General features: G+C 47.6%; 1 protein-coding gene across 12 annotated transcripts in view; it reads left to right on the forward strand.

Annotated features, from left to right (window-relative positions):
* The first annotated feature begins 8,912 nt into the window (after positions 1-8,912).
* Positions 8,913-27,743, forward strand: part of NAV1 (neuron navigator 1) — a 272,793-nt gene continuing 253,962 nt past the window's right edge. For all 12 annotated transcript variants that reach the window (XM_078356800.1, XM_078356803.1, XM_078356799.1 and 9 more), the window contains exon 1: positions 8,913-9,128. The gene's annotated coding sequence lies outside the window, so the exon portion shown is untranslated. The remainder of the gene's footprint in view (positions 9,129-27,743) is intronic.

Here is a 27,743-nt window from a genome sequence, read left to right on the forward strand (position 1 = left end):
TCCCAGGATAAGTCGGCCTGACTTTATAACTCACAGGTCCAGAATAACAGATGGCCAGAGGCATCCCATTCAAAACTCCCCGCCTCCTTCCTAGCTCCTCAGTCTCTCCCACCCCAATGTGGTGGTGCCCAGGAAGGGGGTCAGAAAACCACAGAGGGCCCATGGGAGGCGCACAGCTGGGAGCAAGCCTGGGCAGGAAGCGGAGCCTGTAGCTCAGACTCCCAGGGCCCCGTGACCCTTCCAGGCAGACTGCACCGCTGCTGTGACAGGCAGATGCCCGACTTTCCACCTGCTTTCTGACCGCTTTGGCAAGGCCTGGGCACCTGGCCTGCTTTCCCAGGAGTAGAGTTACAGCAGCTGAGCTAGGGAGCAGGTGTGGGCTCCACGTCACAGCTGCTGCTGAGCACATCTGTACCCACAGTGAGGAGGCTGCAGCTGCAGCAGGACCCGTCAGTCACTCACACTCTCCCCAGAACTGGGGGGAGTGCTCTGAAAAGGCCAGGGGGTGAGAGAATCTGAGATCGGCATTCACAGAGCACCCTTCTCTTAGAGATCCCTCTTAGAGGAAACTTATCCCCTGATAAGGTTCTCCCAAAGTCAGCCTCGCTGGCACCAGCACTGCGGGAATTAGGGCTGGCTTCTCCCCTTCGGCCTTGCTCCCCCAGCTTGGGCCACAGCTCCTCCTCCTTCCTGGCCAGCTCAGCTCAGCTTTTGCAGGATGGAACTCTGAATCCTGGCTCCCAGTGGCTCTCCCAGAAAACTAGGAGGGAAGTGCTTGGAAGAATGGCTCTTTATTCATGCAAATGATTTCTTGCCATTTAAGAGCCTCGAACCACAAAATCAATTAAAGAGAAAGGGGAAGGTTTTGGGGTCTGTGCCAGCCACTGGATGCCATGCTTTACCTCCATCACCTCATCAAATCTTCCAGGCGACCCTGTCACATAGGTATTATTAAGATCATTCTGTTTCCCAGGGGAGAATTCAAGGTTACACTGTTAGGATACAGTGAATCTGGTTGTTTTTTTTGTTTTTCTTTTTTTTTTTTTTTTTGAGACAGAGTCTTGCTCTGTCGCCATGCTGTAGTGCAGTGGTGTGATCTCAACTCACTGCAACCTCTGCCTCCTGGGTTCAAGTGATTCTCCTGCCTTAGTCTCCTGAGTAGCTGGAATTACAGGTGCCTCTGCCACCACGCCCAGCTAATTTTTGTGTTTTTAGTAGAGACAGGGTTTCACCATGTTGGTCAGGCTGGTCTTGAACTCTTGACCCCCTGATCTGCCTGCCTTGGCCTCCCAGAGTGCTGGGATTATAGGCATGAACCACTGCACCTGGCAAATCTGGGATTTGATTGCAGTCTTGACTCCAAAGCTTGTACTCTGACCACTGGACCACACTGCCTCAAATCTCCCATTCCCTGGTAAATACCATATCTGAGCCCCATTCTTTCTCCCTCTGCAGGGAATCACTGCCTACCTCCACCTCATCCATTTCTCACCACAGCCGGAGTCACCTATACAGCCCTTACCACCAGTCGTATTTGACAATTCACCCACCTCCAGCTTCTATCATCCTCCTCCACCCTCACCAAAGCGGACATCACAGCCTCTAAATCTGAACAGAGCTGACACCTAGCACCCACCCTCTTGCCAGTTACCTCTGCGTTTCCCCACCCTGTATTCCCTTCCTCCAGTCCAAGCCTGCTTCCCTGAGGCCCTGTATGGCCTGAAATAGTCTTTTCCTCTGTCTACCACTCTCCAGGGTTGCTCTTCACACCTACTTCCATTTTCCCCTCTCAAGACACCTTTTCTTAGCATTTTAAGACTATTTATTAATATAAGAAAATGTTTGCAGAACATATTAGGAGTATTTTGCAATTTTATTTATAATAATATGTATATAATACATGAATACAGTCTCCTCGTAAAAAACAAACTCAAACACACAGAAAAAAATAATGACTCCCTTGATGATTGCCAGTTTGAAGTGTTTTTCCAGACTTTAAAAAAACATACCTCCATACAAGCATATGTACATATAGAAAGATATACTTTGATGGGGCATCTTTTGTCTTAAATTGGATCATAACGTGCAAATTTTTTCACAACTTTTATTCTCTCTTTGTTTTTAGACAGGGTCTTGCTTTGTTGCCAAGGTTGGAGTGCCATGGCACAATCACGGCTCCCTGCAGCCTCGACCTCCCAGGCTCAAGTCATCCTCCTATCTCAGCCTCCCAAGTAGTTGGGACCACAGACGTGTGCCACCATGTAAAATTAATATTTTAATACATTTTTTGTAGAGACAGGTTCTCCCTATGTTGCCCAGGCTTTTATTCTCCTAATGCTCAGTGTTAAGACTCTATTACACAGAGAGTTTGCATGTGAGTAAGTTTTGGGTGGGGAGACACTATCCTTTACTAGGGCCTTAGGAGTCTGGCGGCAGCACTGCTCTCTCACATGTGCAAAGCCAGCTACATAATTTACAAGATCCAGTGCAAAATAAAAATATGACTTTCTTGTTAAAGATCATTATGAATTTCAAGATGGCAACAACAGAGCATTAAACCAAGCAGGGGGCCTTTCTAAGCCTGAGGCCCCGTGTGACTGCACAGGTCACATGCCTTGAAGCTGGCTCTTCAGAGACTAGCTGACTGTTGGACTAGCTGTGTCCTGGATTTTTTGAGTCAATGCATTCCCTGTTCTGTCAATGGACATTCCTTTCTCAGCCTCCACATTGAATCTTGTCTCCTGTTCTGAACCCAGTCTGCCCCAGCCACATTCCCTGCTCCAAACCCAGAGTGCTGTGTATTCCGGCGCAAGCAGACTCCCAGAATCCACGCCTGCCAGTCAGCACTGTTCTGGAGACACCCACAAAGACTGGAAAGATGGGGGTGGGAGGTACTGGACAATGATATTCCTGTGCTTTGAGTGAAAATTCTCTCAGGAGATAAGAAAGGACTGGGGCCAGGCGCAGTGGCTCACATCTGTAATCCTAGCACTTTGGGAGGCTGAGGTGGATTCACCACGAGGTCAGGAGATTGAGACCATCCTGGCCAACATGGTGAAACCCTATCTCTATTAAAATACAAAAAAATTAGCCAAGTGTGGCCTGGCATGGTGGTGCATACCTGTAGTCCCAGCTACTCGGAGGCTGAAGCAGGAGAATCGCTTGAACTGGAGAGGCAGTAATTGCAGTGAGCCAAGATTGCACCACTATACTCCAGCCTGGCAACAGAGTGAGACTCCATCTCAAAACAAACAAACAAAAAAATAAATAAATAAAAAGAAAGAACTGAAGTACCAACCAAGAAACCTGGGTTTCATTTCCAGCTCTGCCACTAAACTTACTATCATTAATTGGCAAGCTGCTTATTATCTTATAAGCTCTGTTATTTCTTTCTCTGTTAAAGGAGAGAGTTTGATTAGATTGTCTTTAAGACCATTCCCACTTCTAGGTCTAAAAGTCTGTATTTAAGTGACTCTAAGAGACTATAACAATAATAAGTAACATTCGTTGAGCATTACCGTATGCCATTTACATGTTTATTTAATGCTCATAATAATCCTATGAGGCAGGCACTGATATTCCCATTTTATAGTTGAGAAAATTGAGACTCAGTTTAAAACACACACTGAACAAGAAAGCTTTTTGGGGTAGTGGAGATGTTCTAAAACTTGGTTGTGGTCATGATTGTACAACTCTGTAGATTTAGAGTTCTACACTTCAAGTGGGTGGATTTTATAGCATGTAAATTGTACCTCAATAAAGCTATCGAAAAGAAATAAAGAAATGTGCTGAGCTAGTACATAATCAAGCTCTCCACACTGCTATAGACACCTGTCCTCTGCATATATGTAGTATTAGAAAGCATGGACTCAGGAGCCAGGCTTCCTGAGTTCAAATCTTGCCTCTAGCACTTACTAGCTGAGACCCAGACAAGATACTTGACCTCAATATATATATATATATTTTTTTTTGAGATGGAGTTTCGCTCTTGTTGCCCAGGCTAGAGTGCAATGGTGCAATCTCGGCTCACTGCAACCTCTGCCTCCCAGGTTCAAGTGATGCTCCTGCCTCAGTCTCTGAAATAGCTGGGATTAAAGGCAGGTGCCACCACACCCAGTTAATTTTGTATTTTTAGTATAGACAGGGTTTCTCCATGTTGGCCAGGCTGGTCTCGAACTCCTGACCTCAGGTGATCTGCCCGCCTCAGCCTCCCAAAGTGCTGGGATTATAGGTGTGAGCCACCATGCCCAGCTGACCTCAATTTCTTTACCTGTAAAATGGAGATAAAAAGTAATACAGATTTCATAGGGTTGTTGTGGGGATTAAATGGGTTAATATACATTAAATGCTTAGCATAGCAGTTGGCACACAGCAAGTGCTATATAAGTAGGGACTATTATTATCTTCCATACCACAGGATTGCCACAGCCAGAACCAGGCTTCTTAAAGGGGCAGGTTTTCTCCCTGCAAACCCCACCCCTACTCTCCTGGCCCCTTAAAGAAACATCTCCTCTTCAAAGGCCATCTTTGGAAAAACACCGAGATGGCTTTCAGCACATCTCACTTCCTGGTAACAGAGAGAGAGTGAGAAACAGCATCTTCCCGATATGGCAGTGACTGGCTCACTCTCATAAAACATTCATTACTCTGCCAGCTTTTCCCTATGGACTATTTCCCAGGTCCCTGTAAGCTCCAACAGTCAACAGAGAGGGCCCTTCTGAAAGGGGGCCACAGGGCCAGTCTTGAGGCCACAGTGGCCAAGGATGGAGATCCCATGCCCGACCCCATTCCACTAGCATGGGAAGCACCTCACTGGTTAAGGAATCAAGCTGGAAAGGACAATGGTTCTTAGTGGACAGTCCGATTTCTATCACTGAAAATGGGTTTTCAAGCACTGATTCCATAACCAGAGTGAATTTGACTGGGGTAGGGAGGCAGGCTGGGGTTGGGAACAGGAGCTGATGCTTTCTGTTTGATAAACCCACTCCTGCTCATATGTCAGCATCACTGGATAAAGCATTTTCTCCTCCATGATCTCACTGAATACTTACCACGGCCTTGGTAGGTGGGTATTTTTGTCCCCTGGGTGTTAACACTCTCTTTTACTGATGAGCAAACTGAGGTGATACACTTCAGCCAGCATCCGAACCAAGGCATGGAGTCAGGTCTTCTGAAGCTGGGCCCAGTGTTTTTCCACTGTGTTTCAGAGGAGGAAGTCAGAAGCTGCCTTGGACTCCACCTCACAAGCTCCAGCCATGCTCATTAAATGCTCAGGAAAATAAAGCAATATGTTGTCTTCATATCCCTGCCAAGGACCTCACGAACTGCTCTGAGAGCCCCAAACCAAAGAGTCTGAAGGGGAAAGATGGTCTCCCCGTGGGCCACATGGAATGCAGGAGCTGTAAGTGTGTTCAAATCCCCAAAGTCCCATGTCACATAACCCAAGCAGAGAAACAAATTGGCATTGGTTCACAGACCTCAAGGTGGCAGGAAAACAGGCAAAGCCCCCACAGAAATCAGGCTGGGGCTGAAAATGTCACTTGCCATGCTTCCTGGGGTTCCCAAAGCTCTCATCTCATCCAAGGCCAGTTCTGATACTCTAGGGGGGTGACAACAAGCTTCTGGGCTGATTTTTGAAAACTCATTTGTCAGGTTGACATTAATCCTTTTGCTACCAATCTCCTGCCCCAGAGCAGAATTGGCTCTAAGCTGTGGAGGAGGGGAATGGGGGGGGGGTACTGGGTTTTAAGGAACCCAGTGAGGCCAGCAGGACCTAGAGGTCACCTCGGTAGGGATGGGGGTACAGGTGACTACACCAAGGGTCTCCTGCTGTGATCCTGAATCTCCCTCCTTCCTTCAGTCACCAACCATTTCACGCCCCAGCACCTCTGCTACTCTCTCCATCCTCCCCTCCTCACAGCCAGGTCCTTGCCTTTACCTCTTATTGATTTTCATATTTAAGGAAAATCCATTTGCTAGATACAGGGCAACTGAGTCATCGCTGTGTTCAGACAAAAACTGCTCACAAAGTAGGCATTTGGCAGAGGCCACTTCTGGGATGGGCGGAGACCCTGTTTCTTACCCAAACAGTGCTCTGCCCAGTCACTTCTGGCTTCTCCTCCCTGCTGCTCTGTCCTATCCACTTTCTCTTTCAGTTGCTTTCATATCCTCTGCCTGTCACCCCAACCAGACTGTCCCCTTTACTCCTTCCTCCCTCAACCTGACCACATGCTATTATGTTTGCCTACGTATACAGGTTTACTATTGAAGTTTGTGATTGGGACATTTTTCTGAATGTTTATTTTAGATTCAGGGGGTACACATGCAGGTTTGTTACCTGGGTATATTTCGTGATGCTGGGGTTTGGGGTACAAATGATCCCATCACCCAGATTGATTGGGACATTAGGAGCAGAGTCAGAGAGAACTGGTATGAGCAGCCACTCTTAAGTGGGAGAGAAATATTGATCCTATGTACTGATGGAAGAGATGTAATCCTTACAAAATTATAGCTTTGGGCTTCTTTTCCATTCTGGGTAGCACCCAAGGAATGACATCATGCCAGCATTACCAATGTGGATGGGAGCTATGCGTCTAGCCTCACAACGGGCCAAGGAGTCATTTCATCTTCTGATAGTCATTTGCATGCCTACTGTGTGGTTCTTGGTCCCTGGGGCCCCACCTTATGAGCTCTCAAGAAAGGATAGTGCTTCTTCTTAAAGGACCAGGCTCCCCTTTGCAGGACTGTGAAGAGCACAAAAGGATTCTAGCTAGCACATCATTGAATGCCAGATTGGGCGCAGAGTTAGAGGACTTTGAGATCAAAGAAACAGCTAATGTTTACTAAGTATTTATATATTTTTAAATTTAATTTTTGTTTTTTTTAGATGGGGTCTTGCTCTGTTGTCCAGGCTGGAATCAGTGGCAGATCTTGGCTCCACAATCTCCACCTCCAGGGTTTAAGCAATTCTCCTGCCTGTTTCCTGAGTAGCTGGGACTACAGTCATGTGCCACCATGCCCGGCTAATTTTTGGGTTTTTTTGTTTGTTTGTTTTTTTGAGACAGCGTCTAACTCTGTCTCCCAGGCTGGAGTATAGTGGCACCATCTTGGCTCACTGCAACCTCTGCCTTCCAGGTTCAAGCGATTCTCCTGTCTCAGCTTCCCAAGTAGCTGGGATTACAGGCGCCAGCCACCGCGTCCAGCTGATTTTTTTTTTTTTTTTAATTTTTAGTAGAGACAGGGTTTCACTGTGTTGGCCAAGCTGGTCTCAAATTCCTGACCTCGTGATCCACATGCCTCGGTCTCCCAAAGTGCTAGGATTACAGGCATGAGCCACCGCGCCCAGCCTGCTAAGTCTTTATTATGTGCCAGCTACTATTCTAAGTGTGTTACCTATACTATCTCATTTAATCCTCTCAACACTCTTAGGAGATAGGAACTATTATTATCCCATTTTACAGAAGAAGAAACTGCTGTAGCCCGAGGTTAAAGAATCCAAGTTCCCATGGCTAAAAAATTGTTGATCCAGGATTTGAACCCATGCAGTCTGCCGTAAGAACCCACACTTCTAGTCTTTATGTGGAGAGTAACTGTGTCACTCTGCAGTCCACCCCCTTATCCCTTGCCAAAAGGCAAGTCACTCCCTTCATGGACAAAAATCATACAACAAATCTTTTTCCCTAATCAATTGGGAACTTCTTGAATGTCGCTGCTTGTCCATTGTCTAGTGTCTCATCTCTCCATATTCAAAGCCACTGTGGCTGACCCACTGGGTGGGGGTGTTCAGGGAGGACTCAAGGGCTCTCATCCTGACTCTGCTCACACTGATTTTGCTGGCAAAGAGCTCTGAGACCTCCCAGGGAGCAGGCAGTTTTGCTTTCTACCCATCAGCCCTCCAACTTGCAACCCCATGGCCCTGGGAATAAATCAGTCCTCATATTTGTGGGCTGGAGCAGGGGAATCTGCTGGGTCCTTGGCCACAGCTACTCCCTTTCTCCCGTGTAGCTCAAAGCCTGCTTTAAAGCTGGGGCCACCTGACTTCCTTCTGCCTTCTTCTGCAGACCCTGGAAGTCCCTAGGCCGGGAGGCAGAGGCCATGCGCGCAGGGAGTTTGCAGTAGGTTCTGGCTGAGCGCCTTCTCAGCAGTTCACTCTCTTCAGGTCGGGTCGTTTCCTCTTTCCTCTTCTTCCCCTTCCTCCTCCTCCCTAGTCTCTGGAAGGAGGAGGAGGGGCGTCGGCAGTCCGGAAGGTGGGGAGAAATCACTTAAGTTACTGAGCACCTACTATTTGCAGGGCGCTTGCGGGGCTTCTCTCTCCTCTGCACCTAAGAGTTCCAGCTCAGGCAGCATGACAGTTCAGTGGGGTGGAGAAAGAAAGGAAGTGGGTGCCCGGGGTCAGAAGTCGGGTGGAGAGTCTGGCCCATCCATCTGCCCCCTTCTAACTGCGGCTGAATCAGCGGTACCCGGACGCCATGTGGGGGAGGGAGGAAGCCCGGCCTGGAAGTGGCGGTGGCGGGTTCCCGGGCAAAGGAAAGGCTCAATTGTGCAAAGGCTTCCTGCCCTGCCAGCTCGCGGCTCTGCCACCGAGCTGCCGCCTTTCTGAGGCCAGCCTGGGAGGCGGGGCGGGAAGGCGAAGGCAGCAAAGGGTTACGGGAATAGCTTTCCAATGACAAAGTCTGGAAGGGACCCATGCCTCCGCCCCTCTGCGGGTTAAACTGGCACAGTGCAGGGGGAGGGAAGCGAGGGCGACCGGAGCAGATCCTCTCCTCCAGCCCGCCCCCGGCCGCCGGGCACTCCCCTCCCGGGCCCGCCGTGGAGGCAGCCGGCGTGTGCCTGGGGCAGCGGGTCACGAGGCTCCGCCCCGGCGGCCGGGCCCGGGGGGGAGGCACTTTGTTCAGGTTGCCGCCTCCCTCTTCATTGTGGGGCTGGGGCCGGCAGCGGCCCTAGTGCGGGGCCCGAGGCCGGAGCGCGCGGCGGACGCTGAAACTGGTGCGAGGGGCCGAGGCGGCCCGGGAAGCCCGGAGAAACTTTGTGCTCGCGAGGAGTGGACCCCGCACTCGCGCTGCCCTAGGGGATGCGCGACTCTGCGCGGCGGCGGCGCGGACCCGGAGCCCGAGCGGGCAGGCGCTCCGGTGAGTGGCCGGCGCGGGGCGGTCGCGTGGTCGCGGCGCTGGGGGTCTGCAGCTTCCCATTTTGCCGGGCTCGGCTGGCAGGTCCTGCACGGCCAGGACCCAGCCCCGGGGTAGGGGAGGTTGGTGTCCGAGGGAGGCTGCTGGCTGGGCTCGGGAGAGGCGCTGGAATAAGTAATTACTTAGATCATCGCGGCTTCCCAGGGAGGTGTGTGCCCCTTCGACCACTGCGGGACCGATTGCGCGTTTGATTCTGGAGTTGACTCGGGGGAAGGGGCTACCCAACTTCAGTCCCTCTGAGCCTCAGTTTCCTTGTTGTGAAATGCCTGCAATTTAAAGTGCGTTGAGATCTTATCAGCAGACACCAGGTGCTGCGTTCTTATACTCGCACCCACACGACCTGCACGCACCCTACCCGCACTTCTGCCTTTCGTTGAGGCGAGAGTTAACTCTTCCCATCCCAGCAGGAGCCAGCGGAACAGCTGGGACGGGTGACCTTGCGGGCCGTCCAGAAAACGTTCCCCGCACCCCCGGGATGCGGGGAGAAGCGCCCTGCCGCCAATCTCCCGGAGGCCCTCCTCTCTGGCGCCCGCCCAATGGGTCTGGGAGCGGAGAAAGTGGTCTCGGAAGAGAGGGGCGGGAGGAGAACGCAGAGGTTGGGTGAACCGGGGGAGCTCACCTGAGCCCTCCCGGGTCTCAGGGCTCTCGTCCTTGCTAATCCTCAGAGCCGATAAAAACTGGTCATAGGATAAAAAAGCAGCCAAGTCTGCAACGGGCAGAGAGGGGAGGCAGGAACTGGAGAGGACGCGAGTGGCGGGTGGCGGGGGCGGTGTGCAGGGGTGACGTCCACCCGGCAGAGAGGGTTCCTTGTCCCCCAGAGCCTAACACAGGAAAATCAGCTGGTGAGTCAATGGGACTTTGTTAGGATAGTCACAGGGCGCAGCTGGCGCCGCCTTAAGGGAAGAGCTGCATCCCCCCTTGATAACATGCTGTTTATCTGGCTTCCTGTTTCAATGATTGGGATACCATTGGCTCGTTCAAATTCAGTGCTGAGAAGCCTGTGGCCACGTTCGTTCACTGTGCAAAAGCAGAGGGCTTGCCGGGGTTTTCATTTGTGGGCTAGCTCTTGTTCCCCCTACATGAGGTCCCGGCAACTCAATTATAATGGGGCTGGAGACTTCACACAATGGCCTCCCCAGGTGGAGGATCTGTCACTGCAGAGACCTCGGCTCCCCTCAGGCCAGAGATACCCATGACTCCAGCTTGCTTATGAAATTTGCTTTTATCCTGCTTTGACTTTTGGTTGGTGTGTCTTTGGGATTGACCTAAGAAGGGAGACAGAGGAAAGAGCTCTATGGATTTCGACTTCTAAGATGAGCTTCCTAGTGGTACATGCTTTCACCATCGGTTTCTATGGGAAGTTTTCAGTGTGTAGTTTTCTATCTGGCTGTGTTGCCAGCCACCTGGATGATCAGAGAGCAAATAATTGCTCATGTCTCTGTCCTGGTTTTCACTTCTGTAAAATGAAGCCAGGGAACATTGCTACTGTTGGAAGAATGGATAAGGTTTTTCGGATTTGGGCTCCAGCCCCTGTGTCTATTTCCTGAACTTTCCAGGTGAAAGAGAATACCAGGTGAAAGAGAACACCATTTCCAGGTGAAAGAGAACAGCAGCTAATAAAACTTCTCTAGCAGTTTATCTGAATTTCCCTGGGGCAGGTCCCACATTCTGCTTTGCATTTTTTATTTTTGTTGATTGGCAGTGTGCCATGCTTTGTATTTTAGATCTTTGGGTGTTTGTGCACATGCCTATCTTCCTGTGAATACCTTCCAGCCAAACACCCTATCTGACCACCCACAACACTCAGCGCACAGTAGGCACTTTATAGATGTTTGACAGATTAATAGAATTGGGAAGAAAAACTAAGTAGCACTCCAAGGCCTCCCATCTCACTTAAGTGCCCATTTATTCATTCTTTGGAAGTTGATTTGCTCCCCCAGATTCTCTCCACCTCTTTTTCCCTCAAAAGGCAGTCCATAAAAATGTTTATTTGCCCACAGGTGAGTAGGCAAGCTTTGAATATTTGAGCCTTTTCCAGGATCTGGCTTCTTTGGTAAGCCTTGGTCTGGGGAAATTGAAAACAAGAATGCTGTTTCGGCTAGGTGCGGTGACTCACACCAGTAATCCCAGCACTTTGGGAGGCTGAAGTAGGAGAATCACCTGAGGTCAGGAGTTTTAGACCAGCCTGTCCAACAAGATGAAACCCCGTCTCCACTAGAAATATGAAAATTAGTCAAGTGTAGTGGCGTATGCCTGTAATCCCAGCTATTCAGGAGGCTGAGACAGAAGAATTGCTTAAACCAGGGAGGCGGAGGTTGCAGTGAGCCGAGATCACACCATTGCATTCCAGCCTGAGTAACGAGAGTGAGTCTCAAAAAAAAAAAAGAGTGCTATTTTTTCTTGCCTTGCCTAATCTGGCCCCCTCCTGAGTCCCTGTGAACCTGTGATATCAACTCAGTTTGGGCAGTAGAAAGAAGTGGTCTAGAATAGAAAAGTCTCCTATCCAACGTTTACAATTTGTCTCTCTTTTCATCTTCCCATTTCCAGTCAGTGTCACTTCCATCTTCTTTTAAAATTCTTTTGAATTCATGAAGGGTATGGCCTTTAAGAAAAACCAGAATGTCAAAATTAAAAGGATCTCCACGCCTCCCAACCCCTGATCTTCTCCCCTTTACAGACAAAAATGAAGGCCCACTGAAGGGAAGACATAGGCTCGGATCTACACCGCTGGGGTGCTACAGAAGCCCACCTAGAACACAGAGCTTCTGGCTCCCAGTTTAGGGCTCTTTCCCTTTTAGCAAATCGCTGGGAACTTTTCTCTTCCTAGTGTTTCCATCTCAGCAGATGTTACTTAGCTGTTAGCAAGAAAGAGGAACAGAAACACAGCAAGGGTCAAGAGAGCTATCTCTGTGATGGAGCCACCTATCAGCTTTTAGAGTCTTTGGAACATGGAGAGCTAAGAAATGTGGCAATACTTGGCAAACACTTCATCTTTCTGGGCCCTAGTCACCCTAAAAAGATTATAATTAAAAACACTTTTAGTTCCTTAACTTAAAAATACCCCACAAAAACTAGTCTAGTGGAAAACACCCTCCACAGTAAACAGTTTCCTGGGCCTAATAAGTCCCCTTAACCTCCTGGAAAGGCTGACTGAGACCTGATTTCCTCCAAGAGGCCTGAGATTTTGCTTCCCATCTTCCTGTGTCTCTTGAGACGTGAAGGGAGGCAGGATGGCTGAGACCCAGGCCACTCTGACCTGCCTGTGGATGTGGTTCAGCTTCTTACACATGTCCTGTGCCATCCACGTTACCATCCCCAGCAAATCTATTTGCTCTACTTAATATGAGATGCAGTAACATGCATATAAAATTAAAGGCACTGATGCATATGCCTCCGCCAAGGACCGTTACTAACGAGATGATTCCACTTCAAAAGACGGCAAGACTGTTCTGATATCCAATCCTCAGATGCTCTGAAAGCTTTCATAAATGGAATTGCTTCTTAATTTCCTTTTTGGCTTGTCCATTACTGGTGTGTAGAAACACAGCTGATTTTTGTGTGTTGATCTTGTCCCTTGCAATTTTGCTGAATTTATTAGCTCTGGTACCTTTTCTGTTTATGGATTCTTTGGGATTTTCTATATGTAGGATCATGGTAACTGTGAACAGAAATAGTTTTACTTCTTCCTTTCCAATCTGAATGACTTTTACTTCTTTTTCTTGCCTAATTGCTCTGGCTAGAACTTTCAGTACAATGTTGAGAAGCTGTGGTGAAAGCAGGCATCCTTCCTTTGTTCCTGATCTTAGGGAGATTTCTTGATTTTAGCCTTTCATGAGTGAGTGGATGCTAGCTGTGGGCTTTTCATAAATGGCCTTTATTGTGTTGAGGAAATCATCTTCTATTCCTAGTTTTCTAAGCATTTTTAATCACAAAAGGGTGTTGAATTTTATGTCAAATGCTTTTTTTCTGTATCCCTCGAGATAATCATGTGGCTTGTTTTTTTGCCTTCGTTGTGTTCGTGTGGCACATTACATTGATTGCTTTTCTTACGTTGAACCACCCTTTTATTCCTGGGATAAATCCCTCTGAAGGGTTTTTGTTTTCTTAATCCGCAAAGTTTCATTTTTTTTTTCCTTTAAAAAGACAATAAAATTTGACTAAGTGCTAACGTTCTACATTTGGGTGGTTGGTGTATTTAATTATTCTTTTTTTTTTTTTTCTTTTCTTTTCTTTTTGCAACAGAGTCTCTGTTGCCCGGGCTGGAGTACAATGGTGCGATCTTGGCTCAGTGCAACTTCCGCCTCCCAGGTTCAAGCAATTCTCCCTGCCTCAGCCTCCCGAGTAGCTGGAATTACAGGCACCCACGGCCATGCTCAGCTTATTTTGGTATTTTTAGTAGAGACAGGGTTTCGTCATGTTAGCCAGGCTGGTCTCAAACTCCTGACCTCAGGTAATCTGCCTGCTTCGGCCTCCCAAAATGCTGGGATTATAGGCGTGAGCCACCTCACCCAGCCTTAATTATACTTTTCATTATAACGAGTGTACTTTAATCATTTTTAAATTGCATTGGGTAAATATGTATAACCTACAATTTACCATTTTAGCCACTTGTGAGTGTACAGTTCAGTGGCATTAAATACATTTGCATTGTTGTATAACCATCACCAGCTGCCACCTCTGGAACCTTTTTACCCTCCCAGACTTCAACTCTGTACTCATTGAAGAGTAACTCTCCGTTCTCCTTCCCCCCAGGCCCTGGGAACCACCATTTTACTTCCCATCTCTATGAATTTGTGAACTTCTTTTTAATAACTAGAAGTTAGGTATTAAAGGGTTAAAGGGCTTTATCTTCTTGTCTTTTAATTTCCCACCAACTCCCTCCTGCCAGAGGGGCCGTCACTGGCCCTGATGCAGATAGACTGATTCCTGGTCATCCTGACACTGAGAAGGCCCCATGCCCAGCCTCAGCTCCGGCTTCTTTTCCTCTAGCTCAGGAGTTCTACATCTTGGTTGCACATTAGCACCACCTGGGGAGCTTTTAAAAATGACCTATTCCTGGACCCATCCCCAGAGATTCAGCTTCACTTGGTTTGGAATGTGGCTTCGGTGTCTGTCATTTTTAAAAGCTCCCTGGGTGATTCTGATGCACAGTGAGGGTTAGAACTACTCAGTGGTTGAGCTGATTTACTCCCTGGAACCCTTGACTGGTCACAGCTTTCAATGATGCAGTTCCCTCCCCATCTGGTCAGTAATACTGACCCACTTTACATCCCTTCCCTAATTTATTTTTTTTAAGACAGAGTCTTGCTCTGTCGCCAGGTGCCAGGCTGGAATGCAGTGGCTCGATTTCAGCTCACTGCAACATCTGCCTCCTGGGTTCAAGCAGTTCTCCTGCCTCAGCCTCTCAAATAGCTGGGACTACAGGTGCGTACCACGATGCCCAGCTAACTTTTTTGTATTTTTAGTAGAGATGGAGTTTCACCATGTTGGCCAGGATGGTGTCGATCTCTTGACCTCGAGATCCGCCCGCCTCAGCCTTCCAAAGTGCTGGGATTAGAGGCGTGAGCCACCGCGCCTGGCCCATCCCTTCTCTGATTTTAAAATCCATTTGTAAATAGTTTAATTCTACAGAAGTTGACATTTACACTTTCAAAGTTGGAAAGAACCTTATATGTCATGTAGCTTTTTCTATTCCAGATACATTAAGTCCCCCAAAAACATCCCCTGCAAGAGGTCATCACCTTGGACACCTCTGTTGCTGGGGTACTCCCATCAATACTATGTTGAAATAATCTTATTCCCTATTTGGATAGTTCTGTCTTTCTGAGTTCCTCCTTATAGTAATCTGTCATGGGTATGACTTCCACCCATTGGTGAAAGATACCAAAAGCTTAGTGGACTTCACCAAAATGCATCCCGAAATAAGGTGGAGGATATTCAAAATTAGTCATGCAGAATAAGAGTGATTACCTGCAAAGTGTCAGCCTTACAATATTTTTGGGAACAACTACCATGCATCTGTCCCCATCTTTTCCTCTCTGGTCTCAGCAGCCCCATTTTCTTCAGAGCTTCATTGATTGTGTCCCACGTATTTTCAAGGAAGACAGATATATGATGATGTAACAGCAAGATTGTGGACCATGACATAACCGAGACTCGAAGTCAAGGTTCAAACGTTGACTTGGCACCTGAAGTCCTTAGCAAGAAGAGCATGTAGGAAATATTAGCAACTGAAATCATGTCATCATTGCCGCACTCTGTGTGATTTTAGGCAGGCCATGGAACCTCTTAGAGACTCTGTTTCTTCCCTAGGAAAAGTGGAATGAAAATGCCTTACTCCTGGGACAGTGTTTCCCAACTTCCCTCTTAACCTCTTCCCTCTCCTGCTCGCCATTCCACACCCCCACACCTGCAACAGTGATGCCTGTGATCTGGCAACCTCAAGTGAGTGATTGCACGAATCAAGTGAGACCATGTCAGACCTGACCCAGGCTCTGGGAGGCTCAATGTATGTGCTCAATAAATGCTAGATTTAATCTTCTTTTTTATTTTAGAAGAGTCTCTCTCTCTCTCTGTCACCCAGGCATGTAGCTTTTTTTTATTCCAGATACATGTAAGCCAGGCTGGTCTCGAACTCCTGGCCTCAAGTGATCCGCCTGCCTCTGCCTCCCAAAGTGTTGGAAGTTACAGGCATGAGCCACTACGCCCAGCCTCATCCTATTTCTTACTCACCTTCTTCATTATACTCATCACCCTTAAAATGCTAGTTTTTCCTGTTGCAACATGTCATGTCCAGAATGAAGTGCAGCACTTTACTTGTGGGCTTACCGGCACACGTCAGCCATAGGCAGATCACCTATCTATTATCAGATAGACAAAGCAGATTTGCTTTTCAATTTGTAGATTGCCCTGAAAACCTGAGAACTGGGCTGACTCAGAGGGATAAATGATGGCTTAAGGAACGAGAGAGTCTGTATCTTTGCTCTTTACTGTTTGTTGTTTAGTTATTTCATCATGTTTTGGTGTTATCGAATTTTTTGGTAGACTTCGAGCATAGCATAGAATAGGTCCATAGTAAATTATTACAAGAGTCAGTTACCAGTGCCTTTTTCCCAGTTCATTGGTGCAGATAATTGAGTTGACTGGGAAGGAGTATCTGGGTTCTGGGTAGTGCCAAGATACCAACTGCTCTCTTCCTGCTTTCCCTTTAACAAAGGAGAGACAGCTGATGAGACACACAGTTAGGGGGCCCCAGCCAGGACCCACACGAAGCAGCTGCCTGCCTTGTCTCTCATCTGGGACCATTCTGTAAGGCCCTCTGGCTCTCCCACCCCTAAGCTTCAGGAGGAGGGCTGGACTGTGCGGCACAACCTGCACTATTGCGTGCTGCCCGTAGACCCCGGCTTTTTGTGCTCTTCATCACCCTCTGGGCATAGTCTACTTTACCAAGGAGATTTAAGAAGGTGTCGGCAACACTCAACCCTGCTTCACTGGGTGAGACTGTGGAAGCTGCACCCTTAGGGCCCATGCCTAGTTCCCAAGGGGAGGGGAAAGGGCTACATGATATTAAGGTGCTTTCCTGTGGTGCAAACCCTGCCCCCACCACACAAGGTTTATTTTGAAAACTGTCAGATAAGTAGAGAAGGTAAAAGACAGACTAGTAGACTGCTCTCTGCATGATCAATCTACATAATTATTTTCTGAGCCATTTAAAAGTAATTTGTTGCCAGGTGTGGTGGCTCACACCTGTAATCCAAGCCCTTTGGGAGGCCGAGGCAGGTGGATCTCTTGAGGTCAGGAGTTTGAGACCAGCCTGGTCCAACATGATGAAATTCCGTCTCTACTAAAAATAGAAAAATTAGCTGGGCATGGTGGAGAGTGCCTATAATCCCAGCTACTTGGTAGGCTGAGGCAGGAGAATCACTTGAACCTGGGAGACAGAGGTTGCAGTAAGCTGAGATCGCACCACTGCACTGCAGCCTAGGAGATAGAGTGAGACTCCATCTCAAAAAAAAAAAAAAGTAATTTGTTGACATCATGATACTTAACCCTTCAACACTTAAGCACATTATTTCCAAAGAACAAGAACATTCTCCTACAAAACTACAGTACTACAATCATACCCATTAATACTGGATTTAACAGAGTTGCCTAATACATGGCCACAATCAGATTTTCCAGTGGTTTCCCACGTGCCTTTTTCAGAGTGCTATATACTTCTTATCAATTCCTACCCTGCTGAGTTGGGGTATAAACTGAAATTTTCTCTCCTAGCAAAAGGAAAATATGGTCATGATCCCTAAAATTGGGATAGTGATCCACAGGAGGAGAAGCACTTTGATTTATATCATTTCATGTAATCGTTACAACAGTTTAGTGAGATAGGTACTAGTATTCTCTTCATTTTATGGTTAGGAAATTGTAGTTCAGAGAGTTATTTAAGTTGCTCAAATAGTACAAGCCGTTATTACCACTCCATGCTGCATGTCATGTAATAATGATGAAAAAATAAGAGGTTACATTTGTAAAAACCTTCATTATTTGCATTCTGCACATTCTGTATCCTCTTCACTAGGTCTTATGAGGTGTGGAACATGCTATGCTGTCCCCATTTGACAGAGGAGGAAAGTGAGGCTCTAAGACTGGGATTTAACAATATTTATGTAGTCATGATCATGTAACAGATATTTACTGGTAATCTTTAAGCAAAGCTCAATATACGTAGTTGTAGTTGCTGGGTAGGCTGTAAATAGCAATCAGTAACGGTGTAACTGCCAAGACAGGAGGATTGCTTGAGGCCAGAATTCAAGACCAGCCTGGGAAACCTAGCAAGACTCATCCCCCAATCTGTACAAAACATTAAAAAATTAGCCGGGCATGATGGCGCACAGCTATAGTATGGTCCTCCTGCCACAGCTACTTGGGAAACTGAGGCAGAGGCATCAATTACTTATCCCAGCCAGGAGCTTGAGGTTGACGTGAGCTATGATTCTGCCACTGCAGTCCAACCTGAATGACAGAGCAAGACCCCACCTCTTAAGAAATAAATAAATAAAGGTGTTACTGACTGAAGAAGAGAGGTGGAAGAGGAAGAGGGAAGAGGAAGGTCTCTACTACTCTCCTCTGATACCGAGGGGATTCAAGAGTCTGTCAAAGTGTTAAAAAACAAGAAACCAAATTTTAAGATCAAAGGTACAAGATAACCCCTAAAAGTAACTAAAGTCAAATATTAAGAGGACGAGAAGGAGAAAGAGAGTTGGTTTTAGTGTAAGCACTCTAAACTCGTCTAACTTTTTTAGTAATGATAGATGTTGTCTAAAGGTGACACAACAGGGAATAGTTAAGAGTATGTTATCTAGAGTTCACGTGGGTACCCACCAGAGGAGCTAATAACAGAAAACTATTTCGACAATAGAACAGAGCTGGGAAAAGGTGGGACAGGAAACTGTTGCATGTTATTATAAGGTCTTCTGTACAATTTGATGGTGACCACCCATAATAGCAGTGAGAAGGCAGGCTTTAGATTCAGATATTGATATTCTAGTTTTCTTTCTTTCTTTTCTTTCTTTCTTTCTTTCTTTCTTTCTTTCTTTCTTTCTTTCTCTCTCTCTCTCCCCTCTTTCTTTCTCTCTCTCTTTCTTTCTCTCTCCCCTCTTTCTTTCTCTCTCTCTTTCTTTCTTTCTTTCTTTCTCTCTCTCCCCTCTTTCTTTCTCTCTCCCTCCCTTCCTTCCTTCCTTTCTTTCTTCCTTTCCTTCTTTCCTTCTTTCCTTCCTTCCTTCCTTCCTTCCTTCCTTCCTTCCTTCCTTCCTTCCTTTCTTTCTTTCTTTCTTTCTCTCTCTCTCTCTCCCCTCTTTCTTTCTCTCTCTCTTTCTTTCTCTCTCCCCTCTTTCTTTCTCTCTCTCTTTCTTTCTCTCTCTCTCCCCTCTTTCTTTCTCTCTCCCTCCCTTCCTTCCTTCCTTTCTTTCTTCCTTTCCTTCTTTCCTTCCTTCCTTCTTTCTTTTCTTTTCTTTTCTTTTCTTTTCTTTTCTTTTCTTTTCTTTTCTTTTCTTTCTTTCGACAAGCTCTCACTATCATCCAGGCTGGAGTGCAGTGGAACAGTCACAGTGCATTGCAGCCTCAACCTCCCCAGGCTCAGATGATCCCCCCACCGCAGCCTCCCAAGCAGCTGAGATTACAGGCATGCACCACCACACCTGGATAATTTTTGCGTTCTTTTTAGAGACTGGGTTTTACCATGTTGCCTAGCCTGGTCTCAAACTCTTGGGCTCAAGTGATCCACCTGCCTCAACTTCCCAAAGTGCTGGGATTACAGGCATGCGCCAATGTGCCTGGCCTTCTGATTTCTAAATACACAGAGGTGAGCAGGACAAAAGGGCTGGCCTTGGGGAAAGCTTTTCTGCAATGCTAAGCAGAGAGAGGACTGTCTTAAGACCTGGGTGTCCAGTGGGCCTGCTCACCCAGAAAGAGCCCCAGGACACAGCATGCCCAGGAGGATGCACTCACACCCTACAACCCATGTGAATTGCTAATTTTTTGTCATAATTCAAAAAATAAAATTAAAATTTTATTTATTTATTAAGAGAAAGGGCCTCAGTCTGTCACCCAGGCTGGAGTGCAGTGGCGCCAACACGGCTCACTGTAGCCTTGACTTCTGGGACTCAAGTGGTCCTCCTGCCTCAGCCTCCTAAGTGGCTGAGACTACAGGCACCTGCCACCACTTTTGTATATTTTGTAGAGACGGGGTCTCACTATGTTGCCCAGGTTGGTCCCAAATTCCTGGCCTCAGGATTGCCTCCCACCTTGGCCTCCCAAAGCATTCAGATTACGAGTGTGAGCCACAATGCTTGGTCTATAATTTCACTTTGGATATCAGCAATTCATTTATTAGTAATTTTAAATTGGCTATTTCTTGATAACCCTGAATATATGCAGAAATTGCTGGATCAGAAGAAAAGTTTTACCTATAAGTTATTTTCTTTTTTCTTTCTTTTATTTTTATTTTTGAGATGAGTTTTGCTCTTACTGCCCCAGCTGGAATGCAATGGCACGATCTCAGCTCACTGCAACCTCCACCTCCTGGGTTTAAGCAATTCTCTTGCATCAGCCTCCCAAGTAGCTGGGACTATAGGCACACACCACCACACCTGGCTAATTTTTTGTATTTGGAGTAGAGACGGGTTTCACCATGTTGGCCAGGCTGGTCTCGAACTCCTCACCTCAGGTGATCCACCGTCCTAGGCCTCCCAAAGTATTGGGATTACAGGTGTGAGCCACCTCACCCAGCCTAAATTATTTTCAAACAGAATACATTTTTGTAAAAGCTAAATTTAAGAATTGAAGCAGTTGACACAATGTTACATTTTACAGATGTTTGATTAAAAATCTTGATTAACTTCAATTTTGCAGTTTTATGTTTGTATTTTGGAACCCAGGGCCTCTGAAAAGCTCCTCAGCTCTGCCCCTTCTGTCCTGGGAACAGCTGGGGTGGGTGGTCTATGCAGGTCTGGCCCCGAAGGTGTCTCAGCAGGTTTTTGAGACCCACACCACTCTGGAGCAGTCACAGCCTGACCCTGAGGATGGAGGTTGGTTGACTGAAGTCCCACGACTAAAATCCCATCTTGCTATGAGAGTTCTTCCTCGGGCCTTCACTGCAAAACTTCCTCTGGTCTAATGTACGGTCCGTGCTGAATGATTTCATATCCATCATCTCATTTACTCTTCATGGCAACCCTATGAGGTTGGCAGGACAAAAATTTCCCTTTCTATAGATGTCAAAATCAGACTCAGAGAGGCTAAGTAACTTACCCAACACCACATAACTTTAGGGAATGAGTCGGGGAATCCAAGTCTTCTGACTCCTGGTCTTCGTCCTATCCAATACACTCCAGGGTCATGTATAGCAGAAGGGGCCTGGAGACTGGTGTCTTTCTTTTTTTTCTTAAGAAAGGGTCTTCCTCTTTTGCCTAGGCTAGAGGGCAGTGATGCAATCACAGCTCACTGCAGTCTCAGCCTCTTAGGCTCAAGTGATCCTTCCACCTCAGCCTTCCAAGTTCCTGGGATTACAGGAGCACACCACCACACTTGACTAACTTTTATATTTTTTATAGAGACGGAGTCTCACTTATGTTGCCCAAGCTGGTCTGGAACTCCAAGGCTCAATTGATCTTCCCATCTCAGCCTCCCAAAGTACTGAGATTACAGGCATGAGCCACCTCACCCAGCACCACCAGTGTCTTTAATGGCTCATGGAACTTAACCACAGACACTATGTCTGTTATACAAATGCGGAAGTCATATTGAGCTTTTAAATTTACTTTGCTATTGCATTTATTTTGACAAGTCCTTAAGATTTATATTTCAATAAAAGCTACTTTATAGTACATCATCAACTTTATCATTCCTGCTCGCTTTTACCCAATTAGTCAAAGAAATAATGTAAAAATATTATGTTTTGAGTTCCGTTTCTCATTTTCTCATCAGAGTTGAAAATTACCATTGTGCATGAATTTAGGCCTGTGTTAGGTTGGCAACCCATTAAAACTCCTCTGGTCTGGAGCTAATCAGCTGGCCCCTCCCGATTTACACATCTCCTGTGAGATCCAGTGCCTCTCTGTCACTCACTACCAGTCCGTACCGAATATCATCACTAAGACGCCACATCACCCCTCTGAGTCATTTCCCCACTTCCTCTTGCTGGCCATGGCCAGAAAGAAATCAGGGGCCGCAGGGAGGCCTAGAAAGTGACCACAGAGTTGGGGGTTGGCTGTGGGAAGTGGAGGGGAAGGGCCACTGTTAGCTGACCACAGAAACTGTGACAGAGACAAAGGTCTCTGTGTTTGGGATGGCAGGGTGGGGCCAGATCCTGAGTTGGGGCTGGTGTGCTGGGGCTGGTGGGAGAGACCTCCCAGGGCAGAGGAAAGTCCATAAGGCCACTCAGTTGGCTGCTCTTAGCACTTGGAAGTAGCCTAACTGGGTCCTGGCACACAGTAGGGGCTCAGCAAACATTTGTTCATTGATTACTTGGCAGGGTGGTGGGGGTTGGGGGAAGGGATGCCTTTAAGCTGAGGTAGGTAAAAGGAATGTTCTTTCCCTTTCTCCTGCCCAGGGAAGTGCTGTAGGTCCTGAATTTCCCTGGCTTGTTTAGAGGCCACCTCTTTGCTTCCTGGACCTCTCCCTGACATTGGGCCTCGGGTGCCTATGAGGTAATAGAAAATGCACAGGCTTTGGAGTCATCCTGATCTGGGTTTCTACAACCTCCCTGGGCCTCAGTTTTCTCCTTTGTAAAATGGGGATGATGATACTCAAGCCAGGGAATTGTGAAGATCATCCTAGAAGGTGTTAAGCACCCTCTAGCTTAGAGCCAATGTTGTTTTTTTTTTAATGATTTTTAATCTGGATGCCCCATGGCTCGCTGCGCCCCCATGTATAAAATAGATCTTTGATCCACTGAGGATACATGCTGGACAGGCAAAGGGATGGAGCAAAGCCAAGGAGGCCTCAAACATTCAGCCCCAGCCATGCAGGCTACACTTCAGGGTGAATTTATCCCAAAAGGGATGTTTACCTACTTCCTTGTCTGCGGGTCAGATGGACCCGTGGAAGGGTTGTCTGTGGTGCTGGCTCTAAGATATATGGTCCCTCAGGCCCCTCTGAACTCCAGACTGTAGGCCTCCAGGGGATGAGGGGGGTGGAGTGGCCAGGAGTTTTGTTTGGCAACGCTGGCCTATTATGTGGCCCAGGCTGTGTTTCCAGGCATTATAAATAGCACCCGGTCTGCTCTGGAAGGAGGAGCCGCAGATGTGGCAGAGGCAAAATATTTGGGAAGGTGGGAGATTTGAAATGATAAACTCGAGGCTTCTGGGCCAAAATACAGGCTGGGGCCATCTCCATGGCAATAGGACTCCAGGGAGGGCTCAGCCTGGACACCTCTGAGGTGAAGGCCCTACTCACAAAGCCAGACAGAGCCTGCGCTCAGTGGCCCGTGGGCCAGGGCTGCCGGCCCTATTTGCTCCCATCTGCCTCTTTGTAGAGAGCCTGGGCTGCTGCCTAAACCCAGCCAGAGGAGGGACAGGAGCTTGAGCCAGATTTCAGGTCTAGAGAGAGAAGCAGGAGAAAATGTGAGGGTCTGTCCACCTGCAGCACGCAGGCCACTGTGTGTTCCAACCGAGAAGGAGGGAATCATTTTCTTTCATTCTATTCTGTTCTATTTTAATTGAGGTATAATTTACAAACAGTGAAATGAACAGATCGATGTGTTTTTGACAAATGAATACACCCATGTGACCCACACCCGATCTAGATATAGAACATTTCCATCAACCGACAGAGTTTCCCTCCTGTCCCTATTGTCAGTGCGTTCCCGCCCACCGTCTGCGTGTTCTGATTTGTAGCATCATAGATTAGTTTTGCCTGCTCTTGAACTTCATATAAATGGAATCATGTGGTTGGTTCTATTTTGTGTCTTGCTTCTTAGCTCAGCATAATGCTTTTGAGATTCATCCATGTCAAATGACGTATTTTGCTTCTTTTAATTTCTGATGTATGAATGTGCCACCGTTTGTTTATGGGAGGAAGGAAACTTTAGATTCCTTTCATTGCTGTAGGATTCACATCTATCGAGCATCAGTAGACTATCCGAAAGGGTTTTGAGAGTTAAGCTGGTTGGTCCTAAGTGGAGTCTTGTTCTGTTGCCCAGGCTGGAGTGCAGTGGCACGATCTCGGCTCTCTGCAACCTCCGCCTCCCGGATTCAATTGAGTCTCCTGCCTCAGCCTCCCAAGTAGCTGGAACTACAGACGTGTGCCACCAAACCTAGCTAATTTTTTGTATTCTTAGTAGAGACGGGGTTTTACCATGTTAGTCAGGATGGTCTCAATCTCCTGACCTCGTGATCCACCCACCTCAGCCTCCCAAAGTGCTGGGATTACAGGCGTGAGCCACGGCACCTGGCCTCTTGAATGTGTTCAGTGTCACCTTCTTTGTTTCCAGACAACTTCCCCATTTCTGTGTCTTGCTGTAAAAGATCATAATGCCTTTCTTCCCTCCATGGACTGGAGCTGCCTTTATCTCCTGGAGCTGGGAAGTTCAGATCATTTGCAGAGGGGCCCCTGGTTTCCCCATAAGACAGAATGTTATTCTCTGATCTGAATTGAGGTGGCACATGTCAACAGACAGGGGCGTCTGGCCCTGCATGTGGGAAACACAGGTGCATGTTCAAGACTGGAGCCTGTGGTGGGGAGACACTGGTGACCCGGGGCCAAGAAGTGACACAATGAAGCTATTTTACCAGCAGTATGGCCCAAATGGCAGGGACCACATCTGCTCTGTTCACCAATGAGAAGCCAGCACATAGCACAGAACCTAGCAAGCAATGGGCTTTTGATAAAAAGGTGTCGAACCAACTAGTGGCTTGGAAGAGGGCAAGCTGGGCCAGCAGATGTAGCATTCCTGACATGGGAAGTCTGCATTAGGGCGACCCTGCTGGGGAAGGAAAGGAAGAGCTGTGGAGAAACTTTTTACAAAGGAAAACCCAACAGGACTGGATGACTGTGGAATGTGGGAGGGACAGAGCAGAAAGCAGAATCCAAAGGCCTGCCGTCTTTTCGTCTTTTCGGAAGAGGGCTGGGCTGAGAGTTGAGTCCCTCCTGCGCCTTTTGGTGTGTAATCTGGGTAACTCATTTAACCTGCCTCAGTCTTAAGAGTCCTTATCCATCAAAGGGTATAATGCTATGATCAGTTAGCTGGGGCTGACATAACAAAATACTAAGCAGGTGGCTTAATGAAACGGAAATTTATGGTCTCAGTTATGGAGGCTAGAAGTCTGAAACCAAGGTGTTGGCAGGGCCATACTCCCTCTGAAATTAGTAGAAAACTTTTTTTTTTTAAAGACAATCTCACTCTGTCTCCAGGCTGGAGTGCAGTGGCACAATCTCGGCTCATTGCAACCTCCACCTTCCGGGTTCAAGCAGTTCTCCTGCCTCAGCCTCCCGAGTAGCTGGAACTACAGGTGTGTATCATCACACCCAGCTATTTGTATTTTTAGTAGGGGTGGGGTTTCACCATGTTGACCAGGATGGTCTCAATCTCTTGACCTTGTGATCCACCCACCTCACCCTCCCAAAGTGCTGGGATTACAGGTTTGAGCCACTGCGCCTGGCCTAGTGGAGAATTTTCCTTGCCTCTTCTAGTGTCTGATGTTTGCGGACAATCCTTGTCATTCCTTGGTTAGTAACACATCACTCCCATCTCCACCTCTATTTCGCATGGCCATCTCCTCCCTGTGGTCTTCACATCCTCTTCCTTCTGTGAATGTCTATGTCCAAATGTCCCTCTCCTTATAAATACAGCAGTCATGCCAGATTAGGGGCTCACTCTAGTCCAGTATGACCTCATCTTCACTAATTACTTCTTCAATGACCCTGTTTCCAAATAAGGTCACATTCTGAGACACTGGGAATTGGTGCTTCAGTTATCTTTTTTGGTGACACAATTCAATCCATAACATGCCACCTGCCTAACAAGACTGAATGAGGCAATCCTATGTCATTGTTACGGGTAAGGCAAGAATCGGGAGATTTTGGCCAGAGAACCTGCCTTTAACATTCTATGTGGCCTCGTCCAAATCTCTTCTCCCATCTGGATCTCAGTTTTCTCACCTACAAAATAATCTGTAATGCCTTTCCTGGATGTAAATCCCATAACTCCTTGACTCTGAAGCTTGAGGTTTTGAGTCTGGGACCTGGGAGAGCTGTGGAGCTACTAACAGAAATGGGGAGGTCAGGAGGGAAAGCCAGTTTGGGGGTCAGAAGCCTCCTCTATGTTCTGTCCCTCATTTGGGAACTCAGCTTCCTTCTCCTGGTGTCTGGGACCCTGAAAAGTCCCCAGCATCTTCCACCCTCATCCCCTGTACCATTGCACCTACCTTGGTGAGGCTCAGAAGGAGGGAGGACTGCTGTAAATAGCACCCTGGAATCAAAAGGCCCTCTTCCTGTGCAGGAAACACAGCGGCCAGATGGGGGCAGGAAAAAGGTGTTTCCTAAAGAAAGGCCAGAAAAGGGAGGGGCAGTGGGGATTCGGGAGCCAAATGGGTTCCCAGGTGCTGGAGGAAAGGTGGTGTGAAGGCAGATGGGGGGGTGGGGGTCAGGGGCAGATTTAATGCCAGCTTCTGGGGTACTGCTTGAGGTCGGCCTATCTGGAACCCCATGAGAACGGCCTGTGGAAAAGCCCAAGAGGTGTCTGGGCTGGGAGACAGGATTTCAGGTCTGAAAGAGAGGATTGAAAATGCCACATTCATTACTTCACTGATCCATTCATTCATTCACTAAATATTAGCCACTAGGTGCTAAGGACAAACAGTATAACGCTCTTTCACAAAGAATATTCTGAGACCAGGAACGATGGCTCATGCCTGTAGAACACTTTAGAAGGCCGAAGGCCAAGGTAGGTAGATCGTTTGAGCCCAGGAGTTTGAGACCACTCTGGACAACATAGGGAGTCCCCATCTCTACAAAAAATAAAATAAAAAAATTAGCTGGGCATAGTGTCACATGCCTGTAGTCCCAGCTACTCAGGAGGCTGAGGCAGGAGAATCGCTTGAACTTGGGAGGCAGAGGTTGCAGTGAGGCGAGATTGTGCCACTGCACTCCAGCCTGGGCAACAGAGCAAGACCCTATCTCAAAAAAGACAAAAAAAAAAAAGGTCTGGTAAGCAAAGCAGTGATTACACCCCAGCTGTAATAGCTCAGGACAGTGTGGGGACAGTGGAGGGACTGTAACCCCCGGAGGAGCAGGAAGGGCCTCCTGGGAGGTGAATTCCCCCTCCTGGACTTGCAGGAATTAAGTCAGGCAAAGATTGGCTATGAAGGGGAGGGAACTGGGGGGCCTTCCAGGCAAAGGTTGAAGAAGACTTGGACTCTTCCCCTCTTGCTGTCCTAGCCTCAAACTTAGTCCAACCTGGGCCAGCAGCAAAGGTCTAAGGACCAGCTCTGTCCTCTCCATAGAGGCTCACCGCCAGTCCCTGGGGCCCCCTCCTCACCAGCAAGGAGCACCGTCCTCCAAATGCATGTGTGGAAAACATGCTCAGGTCTCAAGTGGCCTCTCACTGGAGAGCCCTAGAAAGTCATTAGTCTTCCCCCTGTAAAAACAGGGGCTTAATTCTGCAGGGGTTTCTGTAGCGGCCAATATCTCAGGCAAAGCTCAGACCAGTAGACTCCGTGTCTGGTGCAGAGGAGGAAGATGAGTCAGCCAGGGTCCCGGGAACTCTAACTCGTGATCCTGCCAGACCATAGGGCCCCCGCTTAAGGCCTGGAGGGGCTGAGATGAAAATGAGCTGCTGTTTCTGTTAGGAAGCCCCAGGGAAGTTCGGTTGGTGTCAAGTTGAAGATTTCTATGCATTCCCACGCTCCAACCGTGATGGGGAAATGCCACATTTCAGCCCCCATCATTCAGCCAGAGCGGATCATGATTAGTACTTGAGGGAGGATCCCAACGCCTGCTGAGGGGCCTGGGTGAATTTCAACTTCTGTGCTCCTTCTTTTGTGAAACAATGCAAGAGATTTTGGA

The sequence above is a fragment of the Callithrix jacchus genome, chromosome 19, assembly GCF_049354715.1.
Source record: "Callithrix jacchus isolate 240 chromosome 19, calJac240_pri, whole genome shotgun sequence".
Classification (NCBI taxonomy): domain Eukaryota; kingdom Metazoa; phylum Chordata; class Mammalia; order Primates; family Cebidae; genus Callithrix; species Callithrix jacchus.